At 39.8% G+C, this 18,479-nt stretch overlaps 1 pseudogene across 1 annotated transcript; it reads left to right on the top strand.

Annotated features, from left to right (window-relative positions):
• The first annotated feature begins 1,782 nt into the window (after nucleotides 1-1,782).
• Nucleotides 1,783-15,685, top strand: LOC310990407 (myosin heavy chain, fast skeletal muscle-like; annotated as a pseudogene). The gene is made up of 38 exons (XR_014596497.1): nucleotides 1,783-1,986; nucleotides 2,353-2,496; nucleotides 2,586-2,742; nucleotides 2,831-2,858; nucleotides 2,938-3,043; nucleotides 3,134-3,226; nucleotides 3,307-3,370; nucleotides 3,490-3,588; nucleotides 3,683-3,786; nucleotides 3,867-4,005; nucleotides 7,859-7,977; nucleotides 8,070-8,219; nucleotides 8,303-8,473; nucleotides 8,564-8,870; nucleotides 8,995-9,071; nucleotides 9,158-9,245; nucleotides 9,331-9,448; nucleotides 9,559-9,682; nucleotides 9,767-9,903; nucleotides 10,000-10,255; nucleotides 10,347-10,589; nucleotides 10,682-10,858; nucleotides 10,983-11,128; nucleotides 11,263-11,353; nucleotides 11,452-11,841; nucleotides 11,955-12,081; nucleotides 12,455-12,573; nucleotides 12,856-13,052; nucleotides 13,136-13,319; nucleotides 13,427-13,592; nucleotides 13,689-13,813; nucleotides 13,963-14,271; nucleotides 14,350-14,553; nucleotides 14,653-14,778; nucleotides 14,884-15,054; nucleotides 15,186-15,290; nucleotides 15,369-15,468; nucleotides 15,564-15,685. The product of XR_014596497.1 is annotated as a myosin heavy chain, fast skeletal muscle-like (transcript).
• The last annotated feature ends 2,794 nt before the right edge of the window (nucleotides 15,686-18,479 follow it).

An 18,479-nucleotide genomic window follows, 5' to 3' on the forward strand; every position in this document is an offset into this window, starting at 1 on the left:
TTCAACTCCAACATCTATCCTACTCCTGTGAATTAATGTATAAATGTATTGTACTTGTGTTAACAGATGTGAAATGCAAAAAAAAAAAAAAAAAAACCTTTATGCCATATGTGAGAAACAGTGGTATCATAACAGCGGTAGTGGTGGTGATCATATACAATGAATGCATACAACATTACACATTAAGGTAATTATTTATGGAAATACACAATTAATTTTCAAGAAAATCTTAACAACCCTCCCCTAACTTTAATATTTCTTTAGAGCTCTCAGTTTTGCCACAGGGAACAAACACCTACAGCTACAACTGTGCATACAAGGCAATATAATCACTCTAAATGTCAATGTCACAGGATTAGCGGCAACATGACAAGAATACATGACCAAATTGAGAAAGGCACACCTACTGAGAAGACAGTCCCTCCTCTATAAAAGAAGCAGCTTAGGACTCTGGTGATAACTGGTAGGCTTCCAACTCAGGTGAGTGGCTCAATGATAATTTTAGCTGCTGTGCAGCAATGGTTGGGGCCGGGCAATTTTAGGAAAAATTTGGCAATTTGAAAGCAAAGGTTTCAAAGCTGTAGCACATATTGTTGATTTGTTATGAATTTTCAAAATGTAGAGACGTGCTGTGACGCCACCATCAGGACTATTGTCTTGTGTTTCCAGTTGAGGTCATCTGGCATTTTGATGTGTCATCATCATCACCCTTGCTGGGTACTGAACCCACATCCACACTTAAGAACCAGCACCTAACTCATTTAGCTAATTGGCTGGAAGAGAGACCGGTGGGTGGCCTCACAAATGGACTTGGAGTCACCAGCCAGGCAGTAGTTGTCCAGGCAAATTTCAAAAATTGTCAAAATGTCAGAAACTCTGTTATCTATACAAAAATCTGATAATACATAAATTGCATCTTGACAGCATGGAAATGATGGTGATTTGTTTTTAACGATAAGTGTTTTGCTTCATAAGAGAAAATATGATGTTTTAAAATGCCACTCGACTGCAGTTGTTCTCATGAGAGCAGAATTCAAAATGTTTTCAAAAATTCAGTTTTTGAGATAACATTCTGATATTTGCCAAATGTCATCAACCACGACTCCAAAATATTGTCAGTTTTTTTTCAGGAAGATTGGACATGTATTTAGCAAGAATTGGATGGTATATGTTAACAGTACTGTTTACAGTCGTACAAACGTTTTCATGCACTGTAGGCTCAATTTTGAATACATCAAAAAACTGTGTGGATTGTTTGTGAAGGACAGTCTGAAGATGCTCTCTAGCAAGTTTGGTGTCAATTGAGCAAAGATTTTGTGGGAGGAGAGATAGGTTTATGAAGTTACAGTTACAGTTTTTGAAAAAAACTGATGGATTTCATAATTTGTGATGACAAGTGGACAAACGTTTCAAAACTGTAGCATTTGCCATTGGTTTGGTAGGAATTTGCAAAGTTTTTTAATTTAAACGCTTATTGTTTATTCATGTTCAGGGCAATCTAAATACAAATGTCATGGTAGCTTTTCTATGTATTTGATATATGTAATTTGAAATCAGTATGAACCTCTACTGATTAATATCTTGTCAAATTACAACAGGGTGAAAAGAGGAGCTGGGCAATATTCAATCTTCTGTGGACCAAAGGAGGTACTTTGCTTTTGATGGTATCCACAGGATAATAAAACACATAACAAGTCTACTGAGAACATATTATTATTAAACTAAATACAAGAGAAATACGTGTTTAAACGCTTCTTATTTTCAGTCATTTAAGGTGCCATCATGAGCACAGACGCAGAAATGGAGCAGTATGGCCCTGCATCTATTTACCTCCGCAAGCCTGAGAAGGAGAGGATTGAAGCTCAGAACACTCCCTTTGATGCCAAAACAGCCTACTTTGTAACTGAACCTGCAGAGATGTACCTCAAGGGTAAACTCACCAAAAAGGAGGGGGGCAAAGCCACAGTTGAGACATTTACAGGAAAGGTAGGTGCCTTAAATGAAATGGCTCAGGTGGTAGAGTGGGTTGTTCACTAACCGGGGGATTGGTGGTTCGATTCCCGGGTCCTCCTGTCTGCATGTCGAAGTGTCCTTGGGCAAGACACTGAACCCACACCTGCCCTGTGTGAATGTGTGTGAATGATTAGCTCCCAAAAAGCCTGTCTGCGAACAGAGCTGTATGAATGTGTGTGAAAGGGTGAATGCGACCATTACAGTGTAAAGCGCTTTGAGTAGTCTGAGTGACTAGAAAAGCGCTATATAAGTGCAAGTCCATTTACCATCCATTTATTACCATTTCTGTAAATACTGAATTTGTTCATTTATATTTGCTTTATTGCCCTTCCTATTCAGACACTCACTGTAAAGGAGGATGAAATCCATCCCATGAATCCTCCCAAGTACGATAAAATTGAGGATATGGCCATGATGACCCACCTCAATGAGCCTGCTGTGCTGTATAACCTCAAAGAGCGTTTTGCATCATGGATGATCTACGTAAGGCTTCAATCTTAAAATGTAATGTGGTTGAATCTGTAAAGCAGGAGAATTAAACATAATTATGTTTCTCTCTTTTGTGCAAACAGACCTACTCTGGCCTGTTCTGCGTTGTCGTGAACCCCTACAAGTGGCTTCCAGTGTACGACTCTAAGGTTGTTAACGCATACAGAGGGAAGAAAAGAATTGAAGCTCCACCCCACATCTTCTCCATCTCTGATAATGCCTATCAGTTCATGCTCACTGGTAAGGTCAAAGTCACAACAGAATTTAAGTGGACATGAAAAGAATCTCAACACTAGTTTTAACTTGAGTGTACTTGTTTGTATTCCAGATCGTGAGAACCAGTCTGTCCTTATCACGTGAGTATAACACTCATCAAGACAATTAAGAAAAAAAAAACCGTAATAGCTAAGTGTGGCTCATCCTTCTGTTACCCAGTGGAGAATCTGGTGCAGGAAAGACTGTCAACACCAAGCGTGTCATCCAGTACTTTGCAACAATCGCAGTGGCTGGAGCTAAAAAAGCAGAAGTTGGCAAAATACAGGTAAAATTGTTAGTCCTCCAAAAATCGTTGCCACGGGTGATTGCTGCTTAGTGAAATTTTCTTATACAGCCTCATGATAACTATTTGTAGGGCTCGCTGGAAGATCAAATCATTGCAGCCAACCCTCTCCTGGAGGCCTATGGTAATGCTAAAACTGTGAGGAATGACAACTCTTCTCGTTTTGTAAGTACTTTTATAAGCCCTCACATAATGTATTTTCAATATTGTGAGTCAAACTGACATTTATATATATATATGCTCAGGGTAAATTCATCAGAATTCACTTTGGCTCTACTGGAAAGTTGTCTTCAGCTGACATTGAAACATGTATGTACTGATTTCTTTCATTTTGGCAACATTTGTAGCATACAAATGCAGTGTATTACATTGCTCGATGCACATTCCTCATTAAGTCTTAAAAAAAGTCATCAAACAATTTCTCACAGACCTGCTGGAGAAGTCTCGTGTCACCTTTCAGTTGTCTGCTGAGAGGAGCTACCATATCTTCTATCAGCTGATGACTGGCCACAAGCCTGAGCTCCTGGGTATGTCATGTATACATGACACATAACACACATATGAAAACACAAAAAACTGTCAGGAAGTGCAAGCTTATACATTTCTTCTCCTTTCATCCAGAGGCTCTTCTGATCACCACCAACCCCTATGACTATCCAATGATCAGTCATGGTGAAATCACTGTCAAAAGCATCAATGATGTGGATGAGTTCATTGCAACAGATGTAAGTTGGTTTTTGGAGTAAAAACAGATGAATGTTAGAATAACTGATTCTCTAAAATGATTTGCTGTGTATAATTTCAGACTGCTATTGACATCTTGGGCTTCACTGGGGAGGAGAAAGTAGGCATCTACAAACTCACTGGTGCTGTGATGCATCATGGTAACATGAAATTCAAGCAGAAGCAGCGTGAGGAGCAAGCAGAACCTGACGGCAATGAGGGTACTGTGTTAATGATGTCATATTACTTAATCAGATTGCACCAAATAATATTATAGGGGTAAACTTAAAGGTAGAGTCTGGAGTTTTGTTTGTTGCAGTTTGTAAACAAAACATTCCAACTGCGCCCCTCCTCTTGGGCTCAACTGTGTAGCCTACTGCACCTGACAGCAGCAGTTATCAAGACCTCAAAGGAAAGAAAATATGTAAGGGATAATGCCCGACGAGGTGTCCATTATCAGAAATTAATGGACGACGCAGAGGCGTGAACCGTCCGACGCGAAGCGGAGGACGGTTAATAACACTCGTCGGCGATAAAAGAAAAAGAAAAGAGGGACCCGCTGTGACCGCAGCGTAACGTTACAGCCAGTGACTCTGCCACAGCCTGGTAGTTGATCAGTGAAGGGAGGTTAGGTGATGGCTTAAATGTTACGTGACACAAAGTTTTTCAGAGGTCCAGTGCACTTCTTACCGCTTGTGTGTTTACAGACTCCAGTGCCGTGATGCGCTGAAAAAAAGTTGTTTTAGTCCGAGTGTCCGTTGCCGTGCCCCCCCCCCCCCCCAGACTCTGCTGCACGTAGCTTCACCTGAGCTCCATCATTGACTGGAGAGAAAACACCGACTCTCTCGCACTCATTGTCCACGTGCATAACAAAACATATAAGTCTAATGTTTATTTTTGGGCACAAAACTCCAAACCCAACCTTTTAAACCTTGCCATAAAAAAAATCAATTAAAAAGGAAACTGACAAAATAGTAAGGGCATTTTAGCAGATATTTGACCAATCTGGGAACTAAATCCTTACCAAGAAATTTCTTCACAATTGTCTTTAGGAACGTGCGTAGTATCATGTCTCAAAATGTTGAAATTCAACTCCCGTGGGAAACCCCCTAAAAAACGACTCAAAGTTGGGGTACCCGTAACTGGATTTTTGAACATTCCGAAATGTTAAATTTGGCCTTAAATAACTTGTGAGGGGTCAAACTAGGGGTTTTTCATGATTCTGAGTTGATCGCAAACATTAGTTTTACGGCCAAAACACTCCTTGGTGGAGAAAAAAACAGCCACACCCACTTTTCTTGTTCATCGGAAACCCTACTACCACCAATAGAATGTTGGTGCAGAGAAGCCATTCCATTCATTATCATTGCAGAGGTTGTGTTACATAATACTACTAAATACTCAATATAATATAACTTTTATTCTACCCTTTTTTCTATAGGACATTATACAGACCCTCCAGGATTTTGTGGTGTTGCTAAATTTATTTAAAAAGTTATTATAATTGTCATTTATTATGCAGATCGGTAGCAAGCGGCGAGAGAGAAAAGACAGAGTGGACATGCACCAGATTTCACATACCAGCAACAACTGAAACAAGTTTGTTCGAAATGAAGATAGGAAAAGCACAAAAAATACACAGTGGTGCTACATTGATTGCAAACATGGTAATGTTAATCTGCACACACACTGAGCATCAATCTCCATAGGGCATCCAGGCTCTAAGAGGTCGTTTTTGAAGAATGGAAAAAGATGTTGCAGTGTGTCACAAACTTGTTCATTCCAGCTTGGGCCTATTGCTTGGTCATGACCGTATGGTAGCTGTTAGCTGGTAGTGTATTATGGGATTTGTAATGTGAGTAATGTGAATGCTATATTGGTGGGCCATTATTAACATAATATTTTTCTTGAAGGCCATATAAAAGTGTATCGCAGGACAGATCTGGCCCCCAGGTTTTTGACATGAGATTGACGTGTGTGCTAGATTAATGTCCAACAATGGAAAAAGGTAGAATATAGTTATATTAAGTATTCAGTAGTAATAGTCGAAGTTTTTTTGTGACATTAAAGAAAACCTCTGTCATGCACAGGAATAGCTTACTGTATCTCTAATGTATTCTATTGAGTATAGTAGATCACCGCCTAAACGTAACTGCAAAAATCCTCGTGAAGACTATAGGCCTACACCATGTTATCCTAGTTTGATAGCTAATGGAGCAGTCAGCTAGCATTTAGGAAAATAAAATGGTCAGATGGTCATCAGATTCAGTCGCACATTGGAGTTGGCTTACTAACCATATCAATTACTGTTAGCCAACTAATAACCATTTTGGTAAGACTTTGATGCCTATCTCTATAATGCATTATAACCATACTTATAATGAGTTATAATGTGGTTATAGCACTGTATAACTACAATTATAAACATTCATAAATGATCATAATACTTTATAACAATAATCATAACACACTATAAAGCATTTTATTGTGACTGAGGTATAATACGTTATAATTGTTAGTAACTGGCTGACAATGCCCATATCGATAATACATTATAAATATAGTTATGATGTGTTATAATTGTCTTATAAAAGTGTATAACCATCATTATAAATACTCATAAATGATCATAAGGCTTTATAACATTTAGCATAACACATTATAGAGCATTTTATAATGGCTTAAGGTCAAGTATTATAATAGAGTTATAATGCTCTATGAAGTGTTATGCTTATTGTTATAAAGCCTTATGATCATTTATGAGTGTTTATTATGATAGTTATACATGTTTATAAGCCAATTGTAACACATTATAACTATATTTATAATGCATTATCGATGTGGTCATTGTCAACGAGTTACTAACAATTATAACGTATTATAATACCTGACCTTATAAGTCATGATAAAATGCTTTATAGTGTGTTATGATTATTGTTGTTATAAAGCATTATGATCATTTATGAGTGTTTATAACTATAGTTATACAGTGCTATAACTGCATTATAAGTCATTATAAGTATGATAATAATGCATTATAGAGATAGGCAGGTGTGTGTGTGTGTGTGTGTGTGTGTGTGTGTGTGTGTGTGTGTGTGTGTGTGTGTGTGTGTGTGTGTGTGTGTGTGTGTGTGTGTGTGTGTGTGTGTGTGTGTGTGTGTGTGTGTGTGTGTGCGCGCGCAGGCTATGTTTCCGTTTTTACTGGTATGTGAAATCTGGTGTGCATCTGATTTCTTTCCTTCTCTCTCGCTCCCGATCCACATAAAACGTAATGTTATATGAAAACAATAACTAGTAATATATAATATCTATCTATAATAATTAATAAAAAACAGACATGCAAATAAAATGGAAATGGAAAATGGAAACACTGTGGCCACAGCTGAAAACAGCTAGCCACAGCGGTCTATGATAGCAAATTTGCTGAAAAGTTGCAGTGGCAAGGCCAAAGAATTCATGATTGAATTTGCATTAATAGTTGCAATCGTGACATCATAAAATCCTGGAGGGTCTGTATAATGTCCTATAGAAAAAAGGGTAGAATAAAAGTTATATTATATTGAGTATTTAGTAGTATTATGTAACACAACCTCTGCAATGATAATGAATGGAATGGCTTCTCTGCACCAACATTCTATTGGTGGTAGTAGGGTTTCCGATGAACAAGAAAAGTGGGTGTGGCTGTTTTTTTCTCCACCAAGGAGTGTTTTGGGTGTAAAACTAATGTTTGCGATCAACTCAGAATCATGAAAAACCCCTAGTTTGACCCCTCACAAGTTATTTAAGGCCAAATTTAACATTTCGGAATGTTCAAAAATCCAGTTACGGGTACCCCAACTTTGAGTCGTTTTTTAGGGGGTTTCCCACGGGAGTTGAATTTCAACATTTTAAGACATGATACTACGCACGTTCCTAAAGACAATTGTGAAGAAATTTCTTGGTAAGGATTTAGTTCCCAGATTTTCATATGTTGCCCTTACTAAAACCTATACAACAAGAATTATCAATATGCCGCACTGTGGAAAGAGAAACCATAACCAACTAATCATGGAAACATTTTTTTCTTTCAATTAGAGGCTGATAAAATCGCCTACCTCCTGGGCCTGAACTCAGCTGATATGCTGAAAGCTCTGTGCTACCCAAGAGTCAAGGTCGGAAATGAGTTTGTGACCAAAGGTCAGACTGTTCCACAGGTAAAATGAGACACAAAAATTAAAATGTTGGAAACTAAAGTAATGTGCATCAACAAAAGAATTGACATACTGCTTTTTGTCCCCCCTTTAAGGTCAACAATTCCGTATCGGCTCTGTGCAAGTCAGTCTATGAGAAAATGTTCTTGTGGATGGTTGTTCGTATCAATGAGATGCTGGACACAAGGCAGGCCAGATCATTCTTCATTGGAGTATTGGATATCGCTGGATTTGAGATCTTTGATGTGAGTAAAATGAAGACTGGTTATGTTGCATCACATGTCAACAGTATCTTCCTATGGAACTGATGATGTTTTCAAAATTATAGTTCAACAGCTTGGAGCAACTCTGCATCAACTTCACCAATGAGAAACTGCAACAGTTTTTCAACCACCACATGTTTGTCCTGGAGCAAGAGGAGTACAAGAAAGAGGGTATTCATTGGGAATTTATTGACTTTGGTATGGACCTGGCTGCATGCATTGAGCTGATTGAGAAGGTAAGTGGCCACCCATACTGCTTTTTTCATGGACAAATGGTTGCTACTGCTACCAGATTAATTTCACCAAGAAATGTAAATTCTTCTCAGCCAATGGGCATCTTCTCCATCCTTGAAGAGGAGTGCATGTTCCCCAAGGCTACAGACACCTCTTTCAAGAACAAGCTGCATGATCAGCATCTTGGCAAGACCAAGGCCTTTGAGAAACCAAAGCCTGCAAAGGGCAAGGCTGAGGCTCACTTCTCCCTGGTGCACTATGCTGGTACAGTAGACTACAATATCAGTGGCTGGCTGGACAAGAACAAGGACCCCCTGAATGACTCAGTTGTGCAGCTCTATCAAAAGTCTTCAAACAAACTGCTAGCCCTCCTGTATGCAGCTCATGCATCATCTGACGGTAAGAAACTAATACTTAAGCAATATGGCAATTTTACTTACCAATACAGTCCTTCCTTTCCTTTAGAAAAAAAACCTGAACAGTAAATAGAGACTTAAATATTTGATGGCATTTATTTTGACAGATGCTGCTGGTGGTGGCAAGAAGGGTGGCGGAAAGAAAAAGGGTGGATCCTTCCAAACTGTGTCTGCTCTTTTCAGGGTATGATTAACATCCACAAAAGCTCAAGATCCAGCTAGTAAATAGTTCACTTTTGTAGTCAACCTTTGCCTAAATGTTACCACCAGGAAAACTTGGGCAAGCTGATGACCAACTTGAGGAGCACTCATCCTCACTTTGTACGTTGCCTGATTCCCAATGAAACAAAGACCCCAGGTAAAAAGCCCAAAGTCCTGCTTTATGATTTGCATGTTACACAGTGTAACATATATATATATAAATGTCACTTTGACATTTTCAGGTCTTATGGAGAACTTCTTGGTCATCCACCAGCTACGGTGTAATGGTGTGCTAGAAGGCATCAGAATCTGCAGAAAGGGCTTCCCCAGCAGAATCCTCTACGCTGACTTCAAGCAGAGGTGACTTCAGTATAAGCAGTTTGTCAAAGTTATCATGAAACACAGAGCAAAATGTGAAATTAATATTAACAAAACATTAATATGAATAATAAAACAATTTCCTTTTGTAGATACAAAGTATTGAATGCCAGCGTCATCCCTGAGGGACAGTTCATTGATAACAAGAAAGCTTCAGAGAAGCTGCTGGGCTCCATTGATGTGGACCACACTCAGTACAAGTTTGGACACACAAAGGTTCATTCTGAGACATTCATCATTGTGTTCTCCAGTATGTATGTTTCTTTCATTAACATACATATACTTACACTTACACCATAGGTGTTCTTCAAAGCTGGTCTGCTGGGTACCCTGGAGGAGATGAGAGATGAGAAACTGGCTGCGTTGGTGACCATGACTCAGGCTCTCTGCAGAGGATACCTCATGAGGAAGGAGTTTGTTAAGATGATGGAGAGGAGGTGGGCTTATATAAACTATGGATTTGTAGTCTAATCTGTGATGTGAAACAAATCATTTTTTATATATATGACAACTGTTTAATGTCATTTTTGCAGAGATGCAATCTTCACCATCCAGTACAACATCCGTTCATTCATGAATGTGAAAAACTGGCCATGGATGCATCTCTACTTCAAGATCAAGCCTCTTTTGAAGAGTGCTGAGACTGAGAAGGAGCTGGTTCAAATGAAGGAGAACTATGGGAAAATGCAATCAGACCTGAATACTGCCCTGGCCAAGAAGAAGGAACTGGAGGAGAAGATGGTTTCCCTGCTGCAGGAGAAGAATGATCTGCAACTGCAAGTGGCTTCTGTAAGTACATAACAGGAATACATTTGATGTTTAATCTTTTTGTGAATGTTGTTTCAGTAAAAAATAATACACCATATATGCCAAACTATAGGAAGGTGAGAACCTCTCTGATGCTGAGGAAAGATGTGAAGGCCTGATTAAGAGCAAAATCCAGCTTGAGGCCAAACTCAAAGAGACAACTGAGAGACTGGAGGATGAAGAGGAAATCAATGCTGAGCTGACTGCCAAGAAGAGGAAGCTGGAAGATGAGTGCTCTGAGCTGAAGAAGGACATTGATGACTTGGAGCTCACCTTGGCTAAAGTGGAGAAGGAGAAACATGCCACAGAGAACAAGGTTCACTTTGTTTTGAGTATCCTACAGACAAAAAATGAATGTTGATGCCTTGCCTTTTAATCTATCATGTAAATCATTCACACCATTTTCAGGTGAAAAACCTCACAGAGGAGATGGCATCTCAAGATGAGTCCATTGCCAAGTTGTCCAAGGAGAAGAAAGCACTCCAAGAGGCTCACCAGCAAACACTTGATGATCTCCAGGCAGAGGAAGATAAAGTCAACACTCTGACCAAGGCCAAGACAAAGCTGGAACAGCAAGTGGATGATGTAAGAAAACAATGGTTTTAACCTTGTGGTTCTGTCTTCTGACAACATGAAGGATTGTTCATTTTGATATTCTAAACCTAAAATATCTCAAATCAACAACTGATTAATAGCCACTATTTCACAGCTTGAGGGATCACTGGAGCAAGAGAAGAAGCTCCGCATGGACCTTGAGAGAGCCAAGAGGAAGCTTGAGGGAGATCTGAAACTGGCCCAGGAATCCATCATGGATCTGGAGAATGACAAGCAGCAGTCTGATGAGAAAATCAAGAAGTAGGTTTTTCTCTGATTTAGCTAATCAATTGTCTTTTCAGCAACCCACATTATTACACAGCAACAACAGTAAAAAAAAAAAAAAAAAAAAAAGTAAAAACTACAGTGACAGCTTTCTTGGTCTGCCCATCAAGGAAAGACTTTGAGATAAGCCAGCTTCTCAGCAAGATTGAGGATGAACAGTCCCTGGGTGCTCAGCTTCAGAAGAAGATCAAGGAACTCCAGGTAACATTATTTTATATAAATTGATAACTCAGTGGATCATCAACATATAAATGTTCTGGTCAATAACGCTCCCTGATGTTACTACCTTCAAAATCTAGGCTCGCATTGAGGAGCTGGAGGAGGAGATTGAGGCTGAGAGGGCTGCTCGGGCTAAGGTTGAGAAGCAGAGGGCTGACCTCTCCAGGGAGCTGGAGGAGATCAGTGAGAGGCTTGAGGAAGCTGGTGGAGCAACAGCTGCTCAGATTGAGATGAACAAGAAACGCGAGGCTGAGTTCCAGAAGCTGCGTCGTGACCTAGAAGAGTCAACACTGCAGCATGAAGCTACTGCAGCAGCTCTTCGCAAGAAGCAGGCTGACAGTGTTGCTGAGCTGGGAGAGCAGATTGACAACCTGCAGCGTGTCAAGCAGAAGCTGGAGAAAGAGAAGAGCGAGTACAAGATGGAGATTGATGACCTCTCAAGCAACATGGAGGCTGTTGCCAAAGCAAAGGTATGCTGTATTTTTTTAATAGTTTACATCAAGGGAAAGAAGCTACAATCACATGGAATTTCAGATTTCAGAATATCCAAATAATGATAGGATGAATCACATGTCAATTACAGGCTAATTTGGAGAAAATGTGCAGAACCCTCGAAGATCAATTGAGTGAAATTAAATCCAAAAATGACGAAAATGTCCGTCAGCTCAATGACATGAGTGCACAGAGGGCAAGACTGCAAACAGAGAACGGTATGTATCAAAATGTAAAATAATACATTTATTATTATTATTATTATTAGTCCAGATATTAATTATTGCAATGCTCCAAATGAATGAGTAGTTTGCGTATTCATATTAGTGTACTTTGATCTATGTAGAGACAAAAAAAAAAAAAACATCTAATAAGGGATTTTACTATAATATTTACTTGTATGTAAGCTAATTACTTGTAAATTACTAGAATACTTACTTGGTATTCTAGTAATGTTTAACTGATGAAATCCCTTACAGGTTACAATGTTTTGTTTCTCTGTTTCTTATTTAAAGCAAACAGACAATGTTGTATAATAATTGAAAGCACCTGAAATTATGTTTTGAAAAAACTCTACTTCTGTTCCCTTAGGTGAGTTCTCTCGTCAGCTTGAGGAGAAGGAAGCACTTATTTCCCAGCTCACCAGAGGCAAACAGGCTTATACTCAGCAGATTGAAGAGCTTAAGAGACACATTGAGGAGGAAGTGAAGGTACAACACCTTATTTTTGTATTGTCCACTTATACTGCAATAAGTACTGAGGGTGTCCAGCTATTATTCTGTTAATATCACATCTCAAGCAGGGCTGGTTGAAGTTTGAGCAAAAGCTGGATAAAGGACCAATGAATATAGTGTAAACTAATGTTAGAAGGCACAAGTGAAGTGAATGCCACTTTCTTATTGTAAACTGCATTATACACATTAGACACTGTTCTATGTTGGGTATGTAAAACAGTATGTTAACACTATCATGATTTTACAATGACTTCATAGGCTAAGAACGCCCTGGCCCACGCTGTTCAGTCAGCTCGCCATGACTGTGATCTACTCAGAGAGCAGTTTGAGGAGGAGCAGGAGGCCAAGGCTGAGCTGCAGCGAGCAATGTCCAAGGCCAACAGTGAGGTGGCTCAATGGAGGACCAAATACGAGACTGATGCTATCCAGCGCACTGAGGAGCTGGAGGAGGCCAAGTATGTAACTTGTTTAGTATCAAATACTTTTCCTATAATTTGTTGGGCAAATTAATAAATGTGCAAATTCTTCTGCACTTCAGGAAAAAGCTTGCCCAGCGTCTGCAGGATGCTGAGGAATCCATTGAGGCTGTGAACTCTAAGTGTGCCTCCTTGGAGAAGACCAAGCAGAGGCTGCAGGGTGAGGTGGAGGACCTCATGATTGATGTGGAGAGGGCTAATTCTCTGGCAGCCAACCTTGACAAGAAGCAGAGGAACTTTGACAAGGTTAATCGTTTAGTGAACAATGAAAACTGGAAATTAAAACCAATTTTATCAGATAAACATATACCTGAAAATGTAACCAATCAATTATATAACCTATACAAACGTAGGTCCTGGCAGAATGGAAGCAGAAGTATGAAGAGGGCCAGGCAGAGCTGGAAGGAGCCCAGAAGGAGGCTCGCTCTCTCAGCACTGAGCTGTTCAAGATGAAGAACTCTTATGAGGAGGCTCTGGATCAGCTGGAGACCATGAAGAGAGAGAACAAGAACCTGCAGCGTATGTCAAGTGTTATCTGTATTAAATGAAAAAAGGAAATTATTACAAGCTGTTAAGTGTCTAACAGTTGTTATCTTTCTTATATTTGCTCCACAGAGGAAATTTCAGATCTGACTGAACAGATTGGTGACACTGGAAAGAGCATCCATGAGCTTGAAAAAGCCAAGAAGACTGTAGAAAGTGAGAAAGCTGAAATTCAGACAGCACTCGAGGAAGCTGAGGTACATCTTATATTTACTTTTTGGTTTTGAATCAATTTACCATTGGCCTAAAGGCACCCTATGGCATTAATCTTTCAACTAATTTTAAATATGTTTTGGTATAATTGCAGAATAGTCATTATGGAAATTAGTTATACTTTTTTTTGCAGGGCACACTGGAGCACGAGGAATCCAAGATTCTCCGTGTTCAGCTTGAGCTCAACCAGATCAAGGGTGAGGTTGACAGGAAGCTGGCAGAGAAGGATGAGGAGATGGAGCAGATCAAGAGGAACAGCCAGAGGGTGATCGACTCCATGCAGAGCACTCTTGATAGTGAAGTCAGGAGCAGAAATGACGCCCTGAGAGTCAAGAAGAAGATGGAGGGAGACCTGAATGAGATGGAGATTCAGCTGAGCCACGCCAACAGGCAGGCTGCTGAATCCCAGAAACAACTGAGGAATGTCCAGGGACAACTCAAGGTAAAGGTTTTATCATCTAATTAAAACAAACAAGTACAGAAACCACAGATAGCTCATTGCTTTTTCTCTAATTGTCAGGATGCCCAACTGCACCTTGATGATGCTATCAGAGGACAAGAAGACATGAAGGAGCAGGTTGTCATGGTTGAGCGCAGAAATGGCCTGATGGTGGCTGAGATTGAGGAGCTGAGAGTTGCTCTAGAGCAAACAGAGAGAGGCCGCAAAGTGGCTGAGCAGGAGCTGATTGATGCTAGTGAGCGTGTTGGACTGCTCCACTCTCAGGTTTGTTTACATTAATTTATCCAAAAATGTAATTGAACTTCCTTTACAGAAAATACACTATCATTATGATGTTAATCGTGACTTGTCTTTAACAATTAGAACACCAGTCTTCTGAACACCAAGAAGAAGCTGGAGACTGACTTTGTGCAGATTCAGAGTGAGGTGGATGATGCTGTTCAGGAAGCAAGAAATGCTGAGGAGAAGGCCAAGAAGGCCATCACTGATGTGAGTTTAGAACCTTAACACTGCTAAATAATTTTACATTTGCAATCTAATTCCATATGATCAAAGTTATAAATGTATTCACAAGTCAAAATTGAACAATTTCAGGCTGCCATGATGGCTGAGGAGCTGAAGAAGGAACAGGACACCAGTGCTCACCTAGAGAGGATGAAAAAGAACCTGGAGGTCACAGTCAAGGACCTGCAGCATCGTCTGGATGAAGCTGAGAACCTCGCCATGAAAGGTGGCAAGAAGCAGCTCCAGAAACTGGAGTCCAGGGTATGATCTGTGTATAAGTTCTTGTTTAGTGATGTACATCCGACCCCCCATGAGTAAAATAAATTCTGCTGTATCTCATGCAATACATAAATGTTTTCTGATCATTTCGATGGATCATTTACTATCATTAGGTGCGTGAGCTGGAGTGTGAAGTTGAGACTGAGCAGCGACGTGGAGCTGATGCTGTCAAGGGAGTGCGCAAATATGAGAGGAGAGTGAAGGAGCTGACCTACCAGGTAATGAATCTCAGTAAACACACACATAAAACTTTCAAATTCCTGTTCTCTTTCACTTACAATCCTTTATCTGTGTAGACTGAGGAGGACAAGAAGAATGTGGTCAGACTTCAGGATCTGGTGGACAAACTGCAGCTCAAAGTCAAGGCTTACAAGAGACAGGCAGAGGAGGCTGTAAGTCGACTACTTTGTTATAATAACCAGTAATTTATAGTAAAAAATCAAAAATGATGTCACCATTAAGACCTTAACATAACTCTAAACGCCACACAGGAGGAGCAGGCCAACACTCACATGTCAAGGCATAGAAAGGTTCAGCACGAGCTGGAGGAAGCTCAGGAGCGCGCCGACATCGCTGAGACCCAGATCAACAAGCTGAGAGCAAAGAGCCGTGATACTGGAAAGGTAACTTTTTCATTCTTTTTAAGAAGCAGATAGCAGATCTCTGTGTAAAATATCCAAGCTTTAGCTGTTGCCATCAGTACCAAGTGGATGTTACTGTCTTCGTTCTATTGTGCATCACTGCAAACACGACCATTTACAAATGCTAATTATCTGTTTTACTTTCAGGGAAGTGAATCTGCTGAATGAGGTACAGTTCAAGGTCCAGCTGAAGAGGCTCATACAATATGAGCCCCTGAGAATGCATTCTGTAAATCTTCAATAAATGTATTAATAAAATTCACAAGTGTTCCCTCTTCTTTGCCATCTGTCATATTAAACCGAGTTTACTTGGGTAACATTTGGATGAAACTCTAGAATAGCATGTGTCAAATTGAAGACCAAACAGACAAAATGTTGAATGAACTTGATATACCAGTTAACTCTTTGAGTGCCAGCCCTTTTATAAAATGGTCAGTGCCATGTGCCAGCGTTTCGGGGCATTTTGAGTAATATTTTAAGACCAAGAGAATATTTTGTACTATGACTCTGAAAACACAAAATAGCTCAAAGGAAAGAGGAGACTCTCTATTTAACTAGGGAAAAAAAACATTTGTTTGTACCTTGTTCCATTCTTGATTTATCGTAAGCTGAATAGAGCCTGGTTGCACCAAAAAGACCACTTTTTTTCTAGAAAGCTGAGAAAAATGCATTTTTGTGAAAGAGAGTCTCTCAAGAAAAACTGTGATTTATCCGTTTTAATTTTGGCTTCAAAAACATGTAAGACATCTGAAAATTAAATTTCACATGTTTTTTCAATGTACAAAAAAAAAAAAAAAAACTAAAATACAACAACAAGTAGGAGTCTTACTCTGCAGAGTGATGCCTGCTCTCCTCCTTCTCCTGCAGTTGCTGCCCCCTCACCCTTCTCCTAGTAAAATGCAACAAGTAGGCTTTAGATCTTTTATCACTTATGGAAGTCAAGTAATAAAGAACATGTCATTCAGGTTGAAGGTATTTCTGTTTTTTATTTTCATACTTTTTTTTTTTTACACAGTTTGCCAGAGTTGTGGGTTTGATTGCAGCCCAAGCTAGGGTTTCTCTATTTGAATAAGCAGATTCTATAGCAGTATTATTTTACATACTGGTATGTGTGAGTGTGCACATATACAATAAATGATGTTCCCAGCAACATAAATAATAAAACCAAAAATAAACTTGACTTGATTTACTCCAGCATGAATTTGTAGTGTGGGTATAGGAAAACCACAACACATTGTTGCATGAGTTACTTTCCAAGCCAATTACAGGCACCACACCTTTGATCTCTATAATTTTCCTCAATAGAAACCTTACAGTGATGTACAAGTGACTATTGTTTATTACCACCATCCTTCTTATCTTTCTTTCCGCCCCCCTTTCCTTTTCCTGGATCTGCCTTTTCCCTCCCCTTTCCAGGATCTCCTTTATTTTTCTGCCCTCCTTTCTGCAATTGGGTTGTATGAATCTTCTCTATCAGAGAGAAGCAGTCGTCATCTGGACTAATAGTTGCACATAGGTTCGGAGATGATGGTCTTGATCGGGCTTTCCTGGGACTTGCATGGCTTGGAGAACCATGTCTGGACATGCCATCCTCTTTTGGGACAAGGTTTAAGTTGAAGGACAGAGGTCTGCCTGGTCCTGGGCTCAGAGGAATCACAAGGTTATCTCCTGGGGCTCCTAGAGTGAGAAAGACCTCTGGGAATGTACAGTGCTGATCAGCATTCTCCAGTCCCTTTAAGAGATAAAAGAGTCACATAAGCATTGATGAAGCCACACATCGACACACAAAATAATTCCTACTGTTCTACATAACACTATACAACAGCCCATCTCAGTATGACAGGTGAAGACACTTCTGTACTATTACTCTGTATCACAGTTTTCCTGCATTTATTTTACACTGTCATTTTGCAGTTTTTATTGCACTTCAATGCAATGTAATTAAATGCCATTTTTGTGTTTATATGATCAGGGATGCAAACGGGTCAGGACCAAAAAAGAGAGGAATTTCCCCGGGGGGGGGGGGTGCTCACCATTAACAAATAAGTACATTACAATATCACGGAAAAGTCAATTCCCAGTAGTTCAACCCCAACCAAGTATTGAGTGCATATAGATGGACATAGTTTTCAGAAGGATTTTTAGGTCTTCACTGAATGTTAGTCATAATTATTACTATTAAAATAAACTGAATAAATAAAGACATGGGGTGTTTCATTCAGTGTGTAATGGACATATAGGCCTATATAATGTGTTAGTTTCACTTTTTGAATTGAACACATTCTACATCGCGGAGGCGACGTCTTTCCACTTAGGGCTTCCTTCACCTCTGCAACAGGGCAGAGCGCATGTCGCGCGTCTACATTGGAGGTCGGCTGTTATCAGTATAATCAGAGACAACCATGAATGAGTTCGCCTCAGTTTCACGTGATTATCACTGTCAGCCTGTTAGAAAAACATTTTACTGACCCCAGCTGAGACGCTGAGACCCCCCCCCCCCCCCCCTCTCAAAACAAAAACTCTTCGGATCTGAACGATTCACACAAGTCACCTAATTGGTCATGAAAAAAGCGAGTTTCGCTTTTCGGCGCTCTGTTTGCATCCCTGATGATATATTCAATATATTTTGTTGGGAGATTGAAAAAGTATTTTTTATCCATCTTACCTGGTGTGGTGTGAAACTCATGGACACCCTTACAGTGACCTGTAAAAAACAAAACAACTATAGTTTATTACACAGTGTTTCAGTGATGTCTGTTTAGCCTT

Source organism: Trachurus trachurus (genome assembly GCF_905171665.1).
Source record: "Trachurus trachurus genome assembly, chromosome: 8".
Classification (NCBI taxonomy): Eukaryota; Metazoa; Chordata; class Actinopteri; order Carangiformes; family Carangidae; genus Trachurus; species Trachurus trachurus.